Consider the following 18,581-nt stretch of genomic DNA (forward strand, 5'->3'; position numbering starts at 1 on the left):
ATAAATCTGTGGCTGCTACACAACAATTGGGGTTTTCCTTGTTTTGAGACAACAGAAGGATCTGGGTATCAATTTTTAGGGTGGCTGGCATTCTGTTCCCGTCATCTGAAGAGTCAGTGGAGAACACATCCTTGCTAATTCCAAGAGCCTTGCTGCCATTTTATGTTCTAGCAAGTATTAAAAAGCATAAGGTGGGATTCTGCCTTTCAGCCAGGTGGAAGTTCCATCTTTTTCCCTTCATGCTTGTGATCGACCTTTCTTAATTTCCGGGTTTCCCCTGTGGGCTGTCATCAGCTCACCAACCTAAAAATCAAGAATAGACAAGATCACTTAAAGGTCAAGAATCCAACTAATTTACCTGTGCACCTTGTAGTTGCTAGAGCAAGGTAATTATCACCCACCTCCAGTTCCCCGACCAATTAGGGAGACAGGCGGGATGACAATTAAATTAGACAATTAAACTAGCAATGAAGGATCTCTATTTGACCAGAGACCGATTTCCACTCTCTATAAACGAAGAGAAGTCATCGTCCCTGCGGATTGACATTACATTAAGCAGGCATAGATTCAATCCCAAAGGCTGACAGTCTCTGAAGCATGGTGCCCAGGACCTGTGTTCAATGTAGGAAAAGGTTTCATAGCATGGTGATTGTCCTGAAACACTCAACTGGCATCAGTCATTTTCTCACTTCCCCTTTGAGGGTGAAGAGCTAGCTAGTGCTGAATTAACCTGAGGATCGTCACCACACCTCAGGCAATGGGCAAAGTTGAGAAGGATAACCTCAGCCGGTACGGGAATTGAACCTGTGCTGTTGGCATTGCTCCGCATCACAAACCAGCTGGCAGCCAACTAAGCTAAATTGACTCCCAAACTCTCAACTTATTGTCTTCTCATTTCCATTCCTCACTATAACTTTTCATGCTCATAACTCTCTGCCATTTCTCATTGCAAGGGCAGAAGCCCACAACTCCAGGGAGAGGCAGAAAACTTGGGAGAAAATTGCAGCCACGGCTACACTGACTATGATGGAGAAGGAAGCCCTGGAGAGTGGCAGGACAGGATAGAGAGATTGGGGTGACTCAGAGACCAGGTGACAGCATTAGATATTGCATTGTCATTTGGCACATAACTGTCACTCATGTGGTTACGAACCGGGAACCTCCAGCATGTTAAGCGAATGTGAAAACCAGTGCATTACTGAAACAGGTGACAAAGCAATACACATTTTGCCAACTTGGCACCCCATTTTATCCAGATTCAGCACAAATTCATTCCTTTCCCTTCCTATAGGGGCCTTGATGTGGTGTATGAATGACTGTGGGAGGTTACATGAATGATGGTGGCAGGCAGTATAAAAGAATTTAAATTTTTAAAAAAACTTTAAATTGGGGGATTGCAAGCCTGTGTGGGTTTGTGGGTGAGGAATATTGGATATACAGAACTTATCATGGAATGAAGAATAGGCAGCAGAATTCTGGATCATTTGGAGTTTATAGAGAGTGGAAATCGGTCTCTGGTCAAGAGAGTACTGGAGTAGACAATTCTGGAGGTGCCAAAGATATGACTGAGTTCAGTGAAGAGGATGGCAATGTTGCCAAGCTGGATGTAAGCAGCCTTCCTGATGAAAAGGATATAATGGCAAAAGTTCAGCTTGTTTGAATAGGATACAGAAGTTGTGAGTTGTTTGATTCAGCTTGACACAATGGTTGGAAGGGGTTTAAAGTGAGAGTTGAAGAAATGGTTTTGGAGTCTTCCCAATGTTTAACTTAAAGAAATTATGATTCATTCATGACTGGAGATTGGAAAAAGAATTCAGAATATTTGAGACTGAACACCCAGACTGATTGCTGCATGGAACATTCCCAACACACCCACCCCCTGACTAACTACAACCAGGCATTCCCCCATCTAATGTGTCCCATGGGATTCCCCCCATTCCCTGACTCCCCCACCCCCACCCACATAGGGCTCTCCCTGTCTTCCTAACCCACAGACCTGACCCAACAGGACCCCATCCCCAAACTGACTCCCAATCTGGCTGCTCCCCTCCTCCCCTTCAATGCCTCCCACAATTTTCCACTCCAGGGAGGTAAGAAGCCTTGCTTTTAGCTAACCAGCAGAATTTCCAATATCAGGGAGAGAGAGGGAAACACTGCTTACCGTCTGATGTTCACTCCCTCCTAAACAAAAACTGAAATGAATCCTTACGTTCTTTTCATGGGGAAGAACCAGCTGACTTTTACTTCTCAATCAATCTTTCCCTCACAATATTTCTAAGGCTCTACCATTTACTGTATACTTTCCTTCTGCAGTAGACCTCCCAAGTCTCAGCACCTCACATTTGTCTGGGTTAAACTCCACCTACCATCTTTCGGCCCAGGACTCCAGCCTATTTATATCCTGCTGTATCCTCTGACAATCCTCCTCACTATCCCCAATCTTAGGGTCATCTGCAAAGTTACTAATCAGACTACCTACATTTTCCTCCAGATCACTTATATATATTATAAATAACAGAGGCCTCAATACTGATCCTTGTGGAACACCACTTGTCACAGACCTCCAGTTAGAAAAGTACTCTTCCACTGCTACTCTCTGCTTTCTATGCCCAAGCCAGTTTTGTATCAATCTTACCAGCTCATCTCGGATCCCATATGATTTCACCTTCTGTGTTGGCCTGCTATGAGGAACCTTATCCAAGGTTTTACTAAAGTCCATGTATACAATATCCACTGCCCTGCCCTGCTCAATAGCATCACAACTCCAACTCTCTTAGGCATCAACGCTGGGTTTCCAGGACTACACTGCCTGAATCTTGCCTGGCCCGAGTCTGAAAATTGGATGAGGCAGACGCAGAAAGAATTTGGTGCAGGTAAGTTGTAAAGTTTATTTAATAGTGTCACAAGTAGGCTTACATTAACACTGCACTGAAGTTACTATGAAAATCCTTAGTCGCCATATTCCGATGCCTGTTCAGGTACAATGAGGGAGAATTTAGCACAGCCAATGCACCTAACCAGCACATCTTTCAGACTGTGGGAGGAAACTGAAGCACCTGGAGGAAACCCACACAGACACAGGGAAAATGTGCAGACTCCGTACATTGACCCAAGATGGGAATCAAACCCGGGTCCCTGGTGATGTGAGGCAGCGGTGCTAACCACTGTGCCACCGTACTACACAGTCCCACTGTGCCACACAGAAAGATGAAAATGCATTAGCAGTTCAGAGAAGATTTACTAGACTAATACCAGGAATAGTAAGTTGTCTTATGAGGAACAGTTGGAAAGGTTAGGCTTGTACCCATTAAAGTTTAAAGAGTAAGAGGTGAACTTGATCAAAACCTTTAAGATCCCGAGGGACTTTGATAGGGTAGATGTGGAGAGGATGCATCTTCTTTTGGGAGAACTATAACTAGGGGATAATAAGGTGTCATTTATTTAAGACAGAGATGAGGAGAATTTTTCTCTCAGAGGGTCATGAATCTTTCGAATTCTCTTTCTTAAAAGACAATGAAAACAGAGTCTTTGAATATTTTTAAGACAAAGCTAGCTAGATTCTTGATTAACAAGGGAGTGAAAGGTTACCAGAGGAGTTGTGGAGTTGAGATTACAATCAGGTCAGCCACGATCTATTTGAATGGCAGAAGAGGTTTGAGGGGCTGAGTGACCTACTCCTACTTCTATTTCATCTGTCCATATGTATGTTTTTATTGAACATACATATGGCTAAAGTTTAACATTTTTGCACTTTTACTTTTTTTTAGTTTCTGCATTGTTTATTTGGTTATTGCTCCATGTGTTTTGTGCTCTTATGCACCACAATAAAGTTTGAACCTTGCAATGCAGTCCAGTCAAGTTATATTTCACCAGTACACACAGACACATTAGCTCGAATTCTCTGGCCATTCACCCTGGCAGGATTCTCTGGTCCCACTGGCAGTGCAACCCCACCCATAGGTTTCCTGTCGGCATGGGGTGACATCAATGGGACTTCCCATTGATAGCGCTGGGACTAGAGAGTCCTGCCATTAGTAAACAACACACCACCTCCCACTGGTGGGAAACACATGGCTGGGAAAACAGACAATCTCACCCATTGTTTTTTCCATTTCTTAGTAATATTTTGTGACTGGACTGCATGAATTCATTTTCTAGATTCCATTTTTGCAGATTTGAATACTTAGTTGCAGCATGACTTATATATTTTAATGAATGATTTTATGACTGTGTTTCACAAGACTTGCTGCTTTTTCCATATTTTTTGGGACACTTATTCAGGGGTCTCTAAGTTGAATTTGAGTGGTTGTAAAATTGATGCCTACAGAATTACTGCAGAATTTAATGAAAAAGCTCAAACAAGGTGGTTGGCATTTAAAAGTAGTAGTTGTAAAAAAAACTTGGAAGGGAGATATTTTTCCAAGGCCAGGGAAGGAAAAGTCAGGCAGAGGGTGGGAGGGAAATCTGATAAGGATAGGAAGTTGCAGCCTGCAAGTGATACAAGGAAGGGCTGGAGCAAAGTTGTGGAGGAGTAACAAGTAGTCTTTGTGATGGATAAAGGATTGGTTTGGCAAAGTACCCCTTGACCACACAGATCACATTCCACCTCCATAACGTTGTTCACCTTTGTCCTTCCTGTACAGAAACCTTTATCCATACTTTCATCACCTCGGGACCCAAGTATTCAGATGCCCACATTGCTGATTTCTTTTCTTCCATAAACTCCTACTTGTGCAACATTTATGTTATAGCGCTCATGTCTTCTAAACCCTGCTCATCATAGAATCCCTACAGTGCAGAAGGAGGCCATTTGGCCCATTAAGTCTGTACCAACTCTTCAACATAACATCCTACCAAGGCCCACTACTGCCCATGTATGACCCCACGTATTTACCCCATTAATACCTCTAGCTTACACATCTTTGGACACTGAGGGGCAATTTAATATGGCCAATCCACCTAACCCACATATCTTTTGGATGAAAACCGGAGCACCCGGAGGAAACCCATGCATACATGAAAAAAATGTGCAAACTCCTCACGGGCCATCACCCAAAGCTGGAATTCAACGCAGGCCCCTGGCGCCGTGAGACAGCAGCACTAACCACTGTGCAACCATGCCACCCTCATCTATCACTCCCATATCCTCACTGACTTGCAACCCCCAACACAATAAGTTTAATTTTCCTGTCTGCATTTCTAAAATTCACTTTTATCTTGCTCAGCTATCACCAGCACTACCACCAAACACTGTCTCAGGAACTGCCTCTGTGAGTGGGAAGAAGCCAGTTACAGTGGGATTGTTGCTGTTTCCACTGGCCAGGGCGGATCATGTGACCGGCATAAGAGGAAGCCAGATTGTAACATTCTGGTTGCCAAGGTCACGGCTTGGCGTTGCTATGGTGACATCCCGGCAGTTGGGACTGAAAACATTCGGTGAAAGTGGTTTCTAACGACGGCTGCCCTCCAGCTCCAGGCACAGAACCAACAGTTCCGGCGACTGCAGGTAATGGAGCCCCTCGCAGCCCCGGCTGAACCCCACGGCTGCCCCGGCTGGAGCCCCTCACTATCCCGGCTGGAGCCCCTCGCTTCCCCCCCCTTGCAAAGAGCAAGGCTCCAGCCACGGGCAGCTGGGCAGTGAATTGGGGGAAATGATTACAGTTTGGTTGCTGGAGGCGGTGGCTCTGCTCACCCCCTTACACAGTTAATCGTTGCTTGTGAATTTCCGCAGTTGAAGGCGGAAGGGACCAAAAATGTCTAAATTGGATCTGAATTTCAATTGATACCAGGAAGGAAAAGCATTGGGCGAGGGTGGGGGGAAATCTCCCTGAGCCTAATTGCCCAATGATTTCTGCTGCGAGTGTACACGTGCTCGCAGGATTAGGCTGGGCTGTGAGGCTCCCATTGTTGAACAGCTTGTTGACAGTCACAGATGATGGTGGCTTACGTTAAATAGCAAAGATATTTACCCAAGTCTATAAAGGAGACAGGAAGTGCCTTCGGGGAGGAGAAGAGGGAAGGGAGATAATGAATCATGATAAAAAGGAGATATGAGCCTCAATTATGAATTTAAAGAGAGAAAAACCTTGTTTATTAACAAAAAACTCATGTCTGTACACAGGACAGTTAAAGCCAATGAGTCACCTTTGGCATACATTCATTTATAATGTAGACCAACGCAGCAGCCAATTTGCAGCCAACATCCCACCAATAACAATGAGATCAGTTGCATTTTGGTGACAATGATTGAGAGATAAATGTTGATTCAGTGGCATAGGGTCTCTTACTAGCCCAAGCAGGCAGGACTCCAGTTTAACCTCTCACCTAGAGAATGCACCCCACCACTGATATATTATTGATTCTGAGCTTCCGAGCAGTGGAAATCAGAGTAGGATTGCCACTCTGCTTCTATTTTCTCACATTAATATCCAGCCTCTGTTTTCTCACAAAACCTTCCAACCCAGACTGGATGAGAAATTTTCATGTAGCGCATTCCTAAGGCCTTGTGTTAAGGGCTGGAGAGTCACAGGTAAGGAAGCCACCAACCCCCCCCCCCCCCCCTTCTTTATGGCACTAGCTGCTGTTAAGCAGGTAAGTTTAAAGGTCCACCTTCAGAAGCCAGGGAAAAGGTAGGTTTGTAAGATAAGTGGGTAGGGTTGAGGAGTGGATGAGGGACGATCAATTGGTCGGGGGGGCGGGGTGAGAATGTGAGGGTCTGTGGGGAATGAGGATTGGGTGGCTACTGGGTGATCACTGGTAAGCGGCTGATGGAAGCTGCAAACCCTGAAAGCTAGTGGGTTTACTATCAAATAAACTTGTTGGACTTTAACCTGGTGTTGAGAGACTTCTTACTGTGGAAGCTGGATAGTCAGTGGGGTGGTCGGAGTTGTGGTTGGGTGGTTAGTGGGGTTGAAGGTCAGGAGAGTTCAAGTGGTTAGGGGAGTCTTGTGAGAGTCAGTACTATAGTTATCCAGGACTTAAATTTGAATTCTTGTAACTTTTTCTGGGTAACTATTCTAGTAAGACAGTCAGACCATCCAATGTTTATGATTTCTCTTATTATCTCTCTTTATATTTCAAGCTTCCTTTCTCTCACACTCTAATTTCTCCCTCATTTTTTAGTCATTCTTTGTTGGTTCTTATATCCCACCTAATCTTCAGACCTGCCACTAATCTTCACAGAATTCAATGCCTTTTCTCTCGATTTGATACTACCTTTTGTTTCTTTAGTTAACCAAAAAGTTGCATACTTCTGAGTTTTTCTCACTGGAATGCATCTTTTCTGAGTGTTATGAAAGATCTCCTAAATTGTGTGTCTCTCTCTCTCCACCCCCCCAAAAAAAAACTGCATGTATGATTTGTCCAATCTAAATGTAGATTAAAATCACCCATGATTATCACTGTAACTTTCTCACAAGGTCCTATATTTCTTCTTGTATACCCTGTACTGCAGTGTAATTACTATTAGGGGAGCTATAAACTATGATGACAAGAGACTACTTACCTTTGATATTCCTTACCTCTGATGCTATATCTTGATCTTTAGAACTTAAGGTTTCTTTCACTATTGTGCTAATGTCATCTTTAATAAACAGAGTTACCCCACAACTTTTTCTTGGATTCTTGTCTTTTTGAAATATCATGTACTGGGTGAATATTCACATCCCAGACCTTTTCATCTTGTAGGCATGGCTATTATTTACATATGAGTGTAGTTCCAACTAGGCTCTGGTATTATCTGATGGTGCACTTTGCCCCTTCCTGTCAGCACTGATTATAATTACCCGTATTGCCACCCTACTCTCTTGCCTTGTCCTCCTCTTTTCTTTATAACATTTTCCCCATTTGATCCCTTACTCCCCATTTAGTTTAAACCCTCTCTAGCACTCTAGTTATGTGACTCACCAGAATACTGGTCCCAGCATGATTCAGGTGAAGACTGTCCCATCTGTTCCCACTTTCCCCAGTACTGCTGCCAATGCCCCATTGAATGAAAACCCATTTCTCCCATTCTTTGACCCCCCACATTTAATTCTCTAATCTTACTTATTCCATGTGAATTTGCTTATGGTTCAGGTAACAATCCAGAGATTATTATCTTTGAGGTTCTGCATTTCAATTTATGCTCTTGCTCCCTATGCAGAACCTCTTTCCTAGTCCTGTCTGTCATTGGTACCTACCTGGATCATGACAGCTGGATCTTCTCCCTCCCACTGTAAGTTCCTGCCCTGTCCAGAGCAGGTGTGTGAATCATGGCACCTGGCAGTCAGCACAGCATTTTGGACTCTCACTCTCGGTTATAGAGAACTCTATCTATTCCTTGACTATGAGTCCCCTCCTCCTACCAGATTCCTATCTACTTCCCTCACCCCTCTTGAATGCGTTCCTGTATCACAGGACCATGGTTAGTTAATTTATCCATCCTGGAAAACTCTACTTTCACCCATACAAGCTGCAAGAATGTCAAATCTTTTGGACAATTACAAGGCCTGAGGCTCCTCCACTTCTATCTTTGCAATTTCTATATCTGTCTCACTCACAGTCAAACCCTCTGACCCTGACCTGGACCAAATCAAAAGACACTAGCCTAAGGGGTGTGATGGGTTCTGGAACAAAGTATCCAAGTATCTTTCAACCTCCCTGATGAAGTGCAGTGCCTGAAGCTCTGACTCCTGCCCATTAATTCTGAGCCGAAGTTCCTCAAGCCATGAACACTTTTATGACACTTACTGCAGCCATGTTTGCCTTTGATCACATTAACACCCACCCAGTTCCTGCAATTTGTAGCACATCACCTGCTCTGCCATTTTTATGACATTTTAATTTACTAATCATGTCCTTTCGGAAAGGTAACCTGCTCTGGCCAATATGTGACTCCAGATCCATAGTACTGTGATTGACTCTTAAAATGCCCTTTCAAAGACAATTATAAGTGGGCATTAATTAATGTCTCTAATCCTGCATGTGTGTGCATTCTTATTATTTCAATTAATGTTCCGCTACTCTGACTGAAATTCCCCAGTTTATATCAGATAAATACAAGATACTCACCAGCCAATCACTTAGCTATTTCCTTGTAATGTCACACCTCTATGTCTGTTTCTGAATGTCGGGTCTGACTGGCTCCTGGTAGACTTCTGAATCTCTGTCCCAAAGTCTCACTGTTTTAACCTCCTTCTCCTAAAGCCTTGCTGTTTTAATCTCCTTCCCCTAATACAAATATAGGTTGTTCATAAAAGGTCCTTTAGGGAATGAAATCTATCGTCCTTAAAGAGTTTGGCCACAAAGTGGTTTAGGTCCCTCATCAGTGTGGCTGCCTCTCTGCTGGCCTAGGAAGTCACTCAGCTGCTTTGAATTGCAAAGAGTGCCACAGGAACTGCTGCAGCTCAGGAAGAGCATCTAATGCCGCACTCTCAGCTCTGCTAAGAATAAGCAATAAATACCAGCCTTGCCAATGACAATCACATCCTGGGAATGAATTGCTAACAAATGAATTTGGCCAGGTTAACAAATAGGTTTTTTATATTCCTTTACAAACTCATGACATAATAATGTACATAAACTTTAGTATAACATTATAGAAGCACATGGGGAAGATAAGATTAAATTGGAATAACACTCATTTTTTTCCTCCTTGAACAACACAGCAATGTTGCTAGAAGGTCAAAATCCCTTTGAAGGTAGCAGTTGTACTAATATAAAACATTTAATTGTAATATGTTTCCTGCAACCCTGGCTTTGCATGTGGCAAAAACACCAGTTATTGGTGTTAATTGCACCATAACACAACTAAAGTATGTAGCTGCTTTTTGCTTATTCTGATTATCTCTCACCTTCACCAATCACTGTGGTGAATCATAATGATTCGCGCTTCCACTGCGGCAAGTGATTTATTCTTTTTATATCAGCACAGACTGTGATTGCTGACAGGTTATTCAGTCAAGCAAGTCATTACACCTGGGCTTAATCCTGTCCACATCCAATGTTCACTCTTTCTAGCAAGGGGCAATGGCTGATGTACAGATATAGGTCTGGGGCTGAATTTTTAATTTTCCTCTAACTGGCCACAGATACAAGGTCAACTGGAACACTCATTATTAGGCTGGTGAGATCATCTGAATAAAGTAGCACATAGTAGAGACTGAATCTGAACCAGTCCTGGCCTGTCCAGCACAACATAAGCAGTTGGAGAAGCCTTATTGTTATTATGTGGCAGTTGTCAGAACCTTAGCACTACAGTAGCCAATAAGTAAATTTGAATGGGTCAGTGAGAACAGGGACAAGGCCATAATTTGCTACAGGAATAAATCAAACACAATCTGACATGGGTTTGATTTGTTCTTGCATGTTTATGTTTTTAAAATGTAACGTTGACTTCCTTCCTATTAACAATTCTCTCACAGACATCAATTAAAAAATGGCCAAAACTCTTCTCGCTTCAGATATCATTTTGAAGGCTTTGGCTGGGGGACAGGGCTGGTGACAGGTGTATTTTCTTCTCCAGCATAACCTGGTTAGAGCTCCACTGGGAATCTCTGCAAAATATCACAAACGTCCACTCATAAATGGTAAAGGAAATGGCCAATGCCCTTTTCAATAAAGCTCACAATTACATGCAGTTCATCATGGATGAAGCAGGCCAGGCTACCAGAGGTGGGGGTTCCCAAGAGTACAGGGCACCAGCAACCGTACATTTGTGAGCTTCAGACTTCTCTGGCAGCAGTCATTAGGATTTTTCAACTGAAATAGATTCCACTCTTTAATGCACCGCATTACAGTGGTGTGCTTTCCCCTACAAAGCCTAACGTTGCAACGTGGGGATCAGTTGTCACATGGAGATGTGGAGGAGGGCATGGAACAGGATGAATTTGAAGAGAACAAGGACACTGATGCTCCACAAGTAGAAACCATGGGCACAATGCAGAGGACATGGCTGTGAGACCATCTTACCAACAAAGGTTCTAGGGCAAGTAACATGAAGACTGGGTGATCTGAGCGCATTTCTCAGTAAAAAGTCTGACAACACCAGGTTTAAGTCCAACCGATTTATTTGATAGTAAACTCACAAGCTTTCGAGGTTTCCCTCTTCTTCAGGTGAATGGAGAGTCCTGGCCTCAGACAGAGCATATAAAGCACAGACAGTTTACAGATTACTGATTAGAATGCGAATCTTTACACCTAACCTGCTGTTCAAGTCCTAAAGTGGCTGACAATGTGAGTGGAAGGAGCACTGATCACAGGTTAAAGAGATGCGTATTGTAAGAGATGTGTAAGAGACAATACACATCTCTTTAACCTGTGATCAGTGCTCCTTCCACTCACATTGTCAGCCACTTTAGGACTTGAACAGCAGGTTAGGTGTAAAGATTTGCATTCTAATCAGTAATCTGTAAACTGTGGTGGCACCAGTTATATCTGCACCCATCATATTGAAAGTGAAGTCTCCCCATAAGTCAGTGCATGTAGAGTGGATGCTTGGACCACTGACCTTAAAGCTTGTTTCTATCACCTTTTCTATCATTTTCTGGAACAGCAGTCAGAGAACAAGAAATGATCAAGAGTTCAGTTGGGTCTCCAGGGGATTGATTTTCTTTCTTGACAGTAATATTGCATTAAAAAATTTCATCCAGTAGATGGCGGCAACCTCATAAAAATGCAGCATGGCAGCAATCTGAACTATCAATGATTAAATGTTGGCTGGAAGTTACCCCTCATTGCACTAAGTGCGTGGGTAGGTGTGAAAATCAACATTTTGCCTAGCAGCGCAATGGCAGTTTTTATGCCATCTCTCCCACTTCCCATCTCATTAATTATGCACATACAGGAACATGCTGGATTAACAAGTGGGCGGCCGATGATTTGCCCACCCCACTGGTTCCTCACTGCAAGCGCCGTATTTAACCGGCGCCGTGCACCACTTTCTTAATCTTTCTAGCTCAGGACTGATACAGATGAGAGAGATGGCCCTAAAAGAGAAGGCAGTTGCACCCAAATTCAGTGCCACTTCCTTGGAATGCCTGTTGGGTGCAGTCAAACCCCTTTGTGATGACCTCTACCCCAGTGATGATTGGAGAAGGTCCACCAACCTCATCAATCTGCCTTGAAAGGTGGTGGTAATGAGGGTCAGTGCGAATGTTGCACTGACGAAGTTATGCACCAAGTGAAGAAAGAGGATGAATCATTTCATCCATGCAGCAAGAGTAAGTCAATCATTTCATCACTTAACCCACGCACTCACCAATCCATCAGACATTCTCTGGCATCTTGCACACTGCTAGCTCAAAGGGACATCATCACTCATTCTCTCTCACACACTTTCACATCTCCATCTGGTCTCAAATCCTCTGCAATTTGCGTCCTCACCACCCACACATGGCAGACATCCTTATCATCTGCCATGGCATGTGTCCTGCTCTCATTCACCATCTGTCTTTATACAGGACAAGCTTGCACACAATCAAAGGAAGAAATCTCAGGCTAGCGGTGGAGTGGCCAAAATCAAGGTCCTTGTTCCTGATGAGAATCAATCCATTGAGCTGGTCGGAGAAGATGTGAACAGTGCCAACGATGATGCTGAGTGAGAATCCTTCACCAACTCACCCCTCAGAAAACAAGAAGTCTCACAACACCAGGCTAAAGTCCAACAGGTTTATTTGGAATTTTGCAGCGCTTTTGTAGCGCTGTTCCTTCATGTGACTCACCTGTTGAAGGAATAGTGCTGTTGGATTTTAACCTGATGTTGTGAGACTTCTTACTGTGCCACCCCAGTCCAATGCCGGCATCTCCATCTCTCAGAAAACAAAACTATGAGAATCACCTGCCATGGACTAATTACCATTGTCTTGCCCTTTTTACCATTGTCACCTCTATCAAGTGCCCGAGGGCATCCACAAGCTAAGCCCTCAGCTCCAGCCGACACCTCAGATGGTGAATGAGAACAAAGCAGAATAGAAGACTCGTCGCAGTGCTCACCCACACCCTTCAGCAGGACAGTGACATACCCCTTGGTGGGGTTTAGCTCTAGAGCAGCCGCGGGGTCACAGTCTGGTGAGCACAGCACACAGTCTGGTCCACAGCAGGCAGAGGTAGGGACCTCAGAGATCACCAGTGTTTGGAAGACAAATGAGACCACAATTCTGAGTCAAAGTGAAAGTAAAGTTTATTTATTAGCCACAAGTAAGGCTTACATTAACATTGCAATGAAGTTATTTTGAAATTTCTCTAATCACCACACTCCGTCACCTGTTCGGGTCAACACACCTAACCAGCACGTCTTTCAGACTATGGAGGGAAACTGGAGCACCCGGAGGAAACTCCACACAGACAGTGACACAAGCTGGGAATTGAACCCGGGCCCTGGCACTGTGAGGCAGCAGTGCTAACCACTGAGCCACCATACTGCCCATGTTCAAGCTTGATCCTAAATCAGTCACTGGAGCTGCAGATACACTAAGAAGTCTCACAACACCAGGTTAAAGTCCAACAGGTTTATTTGATAGCAAAAGCCACTAGCTTACGGAGCGTTGCCTCTTCATCAGGTAAGTGGGAGTTCGGTTCACAAACAGGGCACATAAAGACACAAACTCAATTTATAAAATAATGGTTGGAATACGAGTCTTTACAGATAATCAAGTCTTAAAGGTACAGACAATGTGAGTGGAGAGAGGGTTAAGCACAGGTTGAAGAGATGGGTATTGTCTCCAGACAGGACTGTTAGTGAGATTTTGCAAGCCCAGGCAAGTCATGGGGATTACAGATAGTGTGACATGAACCCAAGATCCCGGTTAAGGTCATCCTCATGTGTGCAGAGCTTGGCAATCAGCGTCTGCTCAGCGACTCTGTACTGTGTGTTGTGAAGGCTGCCTTGGAGAACGCTTACCCAAAGATCAAATGCCCGTGAGCACTGAAATGTTCCCCAACAGGAAGAGAACGCTTTTGCCTGGTGATTGTCGAGCGGTTTTCATTCATCCGTTGTTGTAGTGTCTGCATGGTCTCCCCAGTGTACCATGCCTCAGGACATCCTTTCCTACAGCATATCAGATAGACAACATTGGCCAAGTCGCAACAGTATGTACAGTGTACCTGGTAGATGGGGTTCTCATGTGAGATGATGGCATCTGTGTCAATGATCTGGCATGTCTTGCAGAGGTTGCTGTGGCAGGGTTGTGTGGTATCATGGTCACTGTTCTCACGAAGGCTGGGTAGTTTACTGCGGACAATGGTCTGTTTGAGGTTGTGCAGTTGTTGGAAGGCAAGAAGTGGGGCCATCCCCACACCCCCACTTCTTGCCTTCGAACAATCGCACAACCTCACACAGACCACTGTTCACAGCAAACTACCCAGCCTTCGTGAGAACAGTGACCATGATACCACACAACCCTGCCACAGCAACCTCTGCAAGACATGCCGGATCATCAACATGGATACCATCATCTCACATGAGAACACCATCCATCAGGTACATGGTACATGCTCTTGCAACTCGGCCAAGGTTGTCTATCTGATATGCTGCAGGAAAAGATGTCCCGAGGCATGGTACATTGGGGAGACCATGCAGACGCTACAACAATGGATGAATGAAAACCGCTCGACAATCACTAGGCAAGACTGTTCTCTTCCTGTTGGGGAACACTTCAGCGGTCACGGGCATTGGCCTCTGATCTTCAGGTAAGCATTCTCCAAAGCAGCCTTCATGACACATGACAATGCAGAGTCGCTGAGCAGAGACTGATAGCCAAGTTCTGCATACGACGACGGCCTCAACTGGGATCTTGGGTTCATGTCACACTATCTGTAACCCCCACAACTTGCCTGGGCTTGCAACATCTCACTTACTGTCCTGTCTGGAGACAATACACATCTCTTTAACTGTGCTTAACGCTCTCTCCACTCACATTGTACCTTTAAGACTTGATTTCCTGTAAAGACTCGCATTCTAACCATTATTTTGTAAATTGAGTTTGTGTCTTTATATGCCCTGTTTGTGAACAGAACTCCCACTCACCTGATGAAGGAGCAGCGCTCCGAAAGCTAGTGGCTTTTGCTACCGAATAAATCTGTTGGACTTTAACCTGGTGTTGTGAGACTTTTTACTGTGTTTACCCCAGTCCAATGCCAGCATCTCCACACCATGGCTGCAGTTACATGCATGGTAAAGGGTCATATATTCTGCAATTCCACGTGCTCTCTGTCTCCTGGCAAGGTTTTCATGCTTTGAGCCCATACTCAGCATTCATGTGCAGTGAGTCAGCCACCATGTTACCCACTCTCCAAGTGTACATCTGCTAAGCTGGCCAATAAATGGGAGCGCCTCAAGGTGGCAAATCTTGTTTCAAATCAATTCTGGTCACCTCTGAGTTTATTGACAAGCACAAAGACTAGCTTGGCTTTCCACATTATCTTGGGGCAGATATTATTTGCATGACCATGTCACTACTTATTATTGCTTATTGTTTGCCAATAACGATCACAATGCTCTCAAAAATAAATTCTGACCATTGTTTCTCTTGTTTTTTTACTTGATTGTAAAGATATCAGCTTTGGAAAAGATATATCTTATCCTGAACAAAAAGAAATTCAGCAGACTTTGTATAAATGATGAAAGTGCAAATGACAGAATTCACCTCTACAATAGAACAAAATGAATGGCAGAGCTGACATGAGGAATGTGCTGACTATTTACATTCAATCCACCTGAAGAATGGCCATTGTTGTTGACAGTCAGCATAACAATATCACTCAAATTCAATATAGGTGATATTTTGGGGTTATTGACACAGAATCTCTTCCAAGTGGACAAGGTAACAACATGGTATCAAATTGATTAGGACACATGCTGTAGGAAGAAGATGCTTGTTTTTGATTTGAAATGAATCAATTGAAATAAATAAAGATGCTTTGAACAAGATTTGAATATAACATGTCTATTATCTATTATGAATTGAAACCATAATTTCATAATTAAAATTACCAGTGTATACCTGGGTTCAATACAGGCTGCTTAGGATAATCTAAATGCCTTTGTGTATCTAGTTTACAATCTGAGTGATATTGTTATGCTGACTGTCAACAACAATGCCCATTCTTCAGGTGGATTGAGTGTGAGTAGTCAGCATATTCCTAATGTCAGCATGTCATTCATTTTGTTCCACTGTAGAGGTGAATTCTGTCATTTGTACTTTCATCATTTGTACAAAGTACGCTGTATTTCTTTTCATTCAGGCTAAGATTGTTTACTTTCTTCCTGAGAAGTACACTCTCTCAAATTCTGTCAGGCAAACTTTAAATGTCCAGCCTAAAAGATTTGTTCAATTAAAATTTTGTAAACTGTTTACAGACTCCTTGTTCTGTATTGAAACATCCAATAACTTACATGTTTTTGTACATAACTTTATTTGTGAAGAAATCCATTGAATAGATCTGTTATGGAAAGTGATGTGGCTAATATCTTTGTTAAGTGATGTAATGCATGCTAGAATCCATAGGACTATACAGAGTGAGTTACCATAGATGTATACTTGTTTATCCGTTGGCATACTGTATACAAAATACTAAACATTTCAGTTTAAGTTTCTGATGATACGAATAAAAGGCTGCCAGTGGAATCTGCCCTGAGCATTGAGAATGGGAAAAGATATGGGGAGCAAGTTTAAATGATCCCAGGTTGATTTATGAGCGCACTGTCTAAAAACCATTTAAGTTCTTATTGTTCAATCTTACAACACATTATATGTATTCATTAATGGGCTTTGGGCATAACCAACAAGGTCAACATTTATTGAACATCTCCACTTGAGTAGATGGTGGTGGGCTATATCCTTGAGTGTTACTGATATTTAATATTTTATATTTTAAGAATATATAATAATCTTGGCCATTTCAAGGGACAGTTAAGAGTCATCCATGTTTCTGTGTGCCTGAAGTCACTATCAGACCAGAACAGACAAGATGGCAGATTTCCTTCACTAAAGGACATCCATGAAGTTGTGGATTTTTAGAAGAATCTGGTTGTTTCATGGTCTTCATCACTAATATCATCTTTTTATTCCAGATTAATTATATCAAAATTCCCTAACAGCCCTCATGGGATTTGAATTTGTGCCTTAAGATCATTAGGCCTGTCAATAATGTAACCATTGAATTATTAAAGGCAAACTGAAGAAAGTCTTTAGTCCAGTCCGATAGCAGTCTGTTACTCCACCTCCACTTATTGAATAATCACATTGTTTCCTGTTGTCACCATAGATCACAATGCTTCTCCCAACCCCACCAGCAATGCTGCTTTAGGTTCAAACATTTCATAATTCTAGCCTCTGCTTGATCTCAGTCCTCATACTAATACTTCAACTCCTGTTGCTGTTCCTGTGACATCAGAACACACTCCGGGTTCAGGCAATAAAGGAGAGAAGGGACACAAAATTGTTGCAGTGCAGATGGAGGCCATTCACTCATTGTGTCTACACTTGTTGTCCAAAAGAACATTTCACTTAGTGCTATTCTCCTGCCTTTGCCCCATAACACTCCACATTGTCCCTCTTCAATTAACAGCTTAATTCCTTTTGAATGCCTGATTGAACGTCCCTCCAGCACACTGTCTAAGGACTTTAACCACTCAGTTGTGAAAACATTTTTTCACATATCACTATTGCTTCTTTTGCAATCTGTGACCTCTTGTTCTTGATTCCTTCACAATTGGGAAAATTTCTCCCTAACTACTTAGTCCAGAACCATCATGATTTTGAATACCTTTATCAAATCTCTCAACCATTGTTTCTCCAAAGAAAACAGTCCTAACTTCTCCGATCTGTCTTCATAACTGAAGTTCCTCATCTTTGGAACCATTCCTCATCTTTGGAACCTTTACTCTCTCCAATGCCCTCACACACTTCCTAAAGTGCTGCACCCAGAACTGGACATTATACTCCAGCTGCAGTCAAAGTAATGTCTTATACAAGTTCAACATAATCTCCTTGTTCAAGTGCTCTATGCCCCTATCAGTAAAGTCTAGAACACTGTATGCTTTATTAACCACTTTCTCAACCTGTTCTGTCACCTTTACTATCTAATGCACACATACACCCAGGTCTCTCTGCTCCTGCAACCCCTTTGAGTTGTACCTTTATTTGATATTGTCTCTCCATGTTCTTCCTATCAAAATGAATTACCACACATTTCTTCACATTGAACTTCACCTGTCACCTGCCTGTACAATCCACCAACCTGTCTTGTCCTTTTAAAGTTTTACACCATCCTCTTCACAGTTTACAATGCCTTTGAGTTTTATATCAACTGCAAATTTTGAAACTGTATTTTGTACACCAAGGTCAAGGTCATATATATCAGAAAAAGCCAGGATTTCAACACAGATCCTCGGGGAATTTTACAATGAATCTTCCTCCAGCTTGAAAAATATCCTTTAACCACTGCATTCTGTTTTCTGTCGCTCAGCCAATTTTGTATCCATGTTACTACTACACCTTTTATTCCATGAGCTATATCTTTGCTTATAAGTCTATTGTGTGGCACTGTATTAAATGCCTTTTGAAAGTCCATATGCATCCCATGAACAGCAATGCCCTCAT

General features: G+C 42.9%; 1 protein-coding gene across 1 annotated transcript in view; it reads left to right on the forward strand.

The window, feature by feature from the left end:
• The first annotated feature begins 5,400 nt into the window (after nt 1-5,400).
• Nucleotides 5,401-18,581, forward strand: part of c11h7orf57 (chromosome 11 C7orf57 homolog) — a 58,008-nt gene continuing 44,827 nt past the window's right edge. The window contains exon 1 of the mRNA XM_080198249.1: nt 5,401-5,506. The gene's annotated coding sequence lies outside the window, so the exon portion shown is untranslated. The remainder of the gene's footprint in view (nt 5,507-18,581) is intronic.

This window comes from Carcharhinus amblyrhynchos, chromosome 11 (genome assembly GCF_965287045.1).
Source record: "Carcharhinus amblyrhynchos chromosome 11, sCarAmb.v2.hapA, whole genome shotgun sequence".
In the NCBI taxonomy this organism is placed as follows: domain Eukaryota; kingdom Metazoa; phylum Chordata; class Chondrichthyes; order Carcharhiniformes; family Carcharhinidae; genus Carcharhinus; species Carcharhinus amblyrhynchos.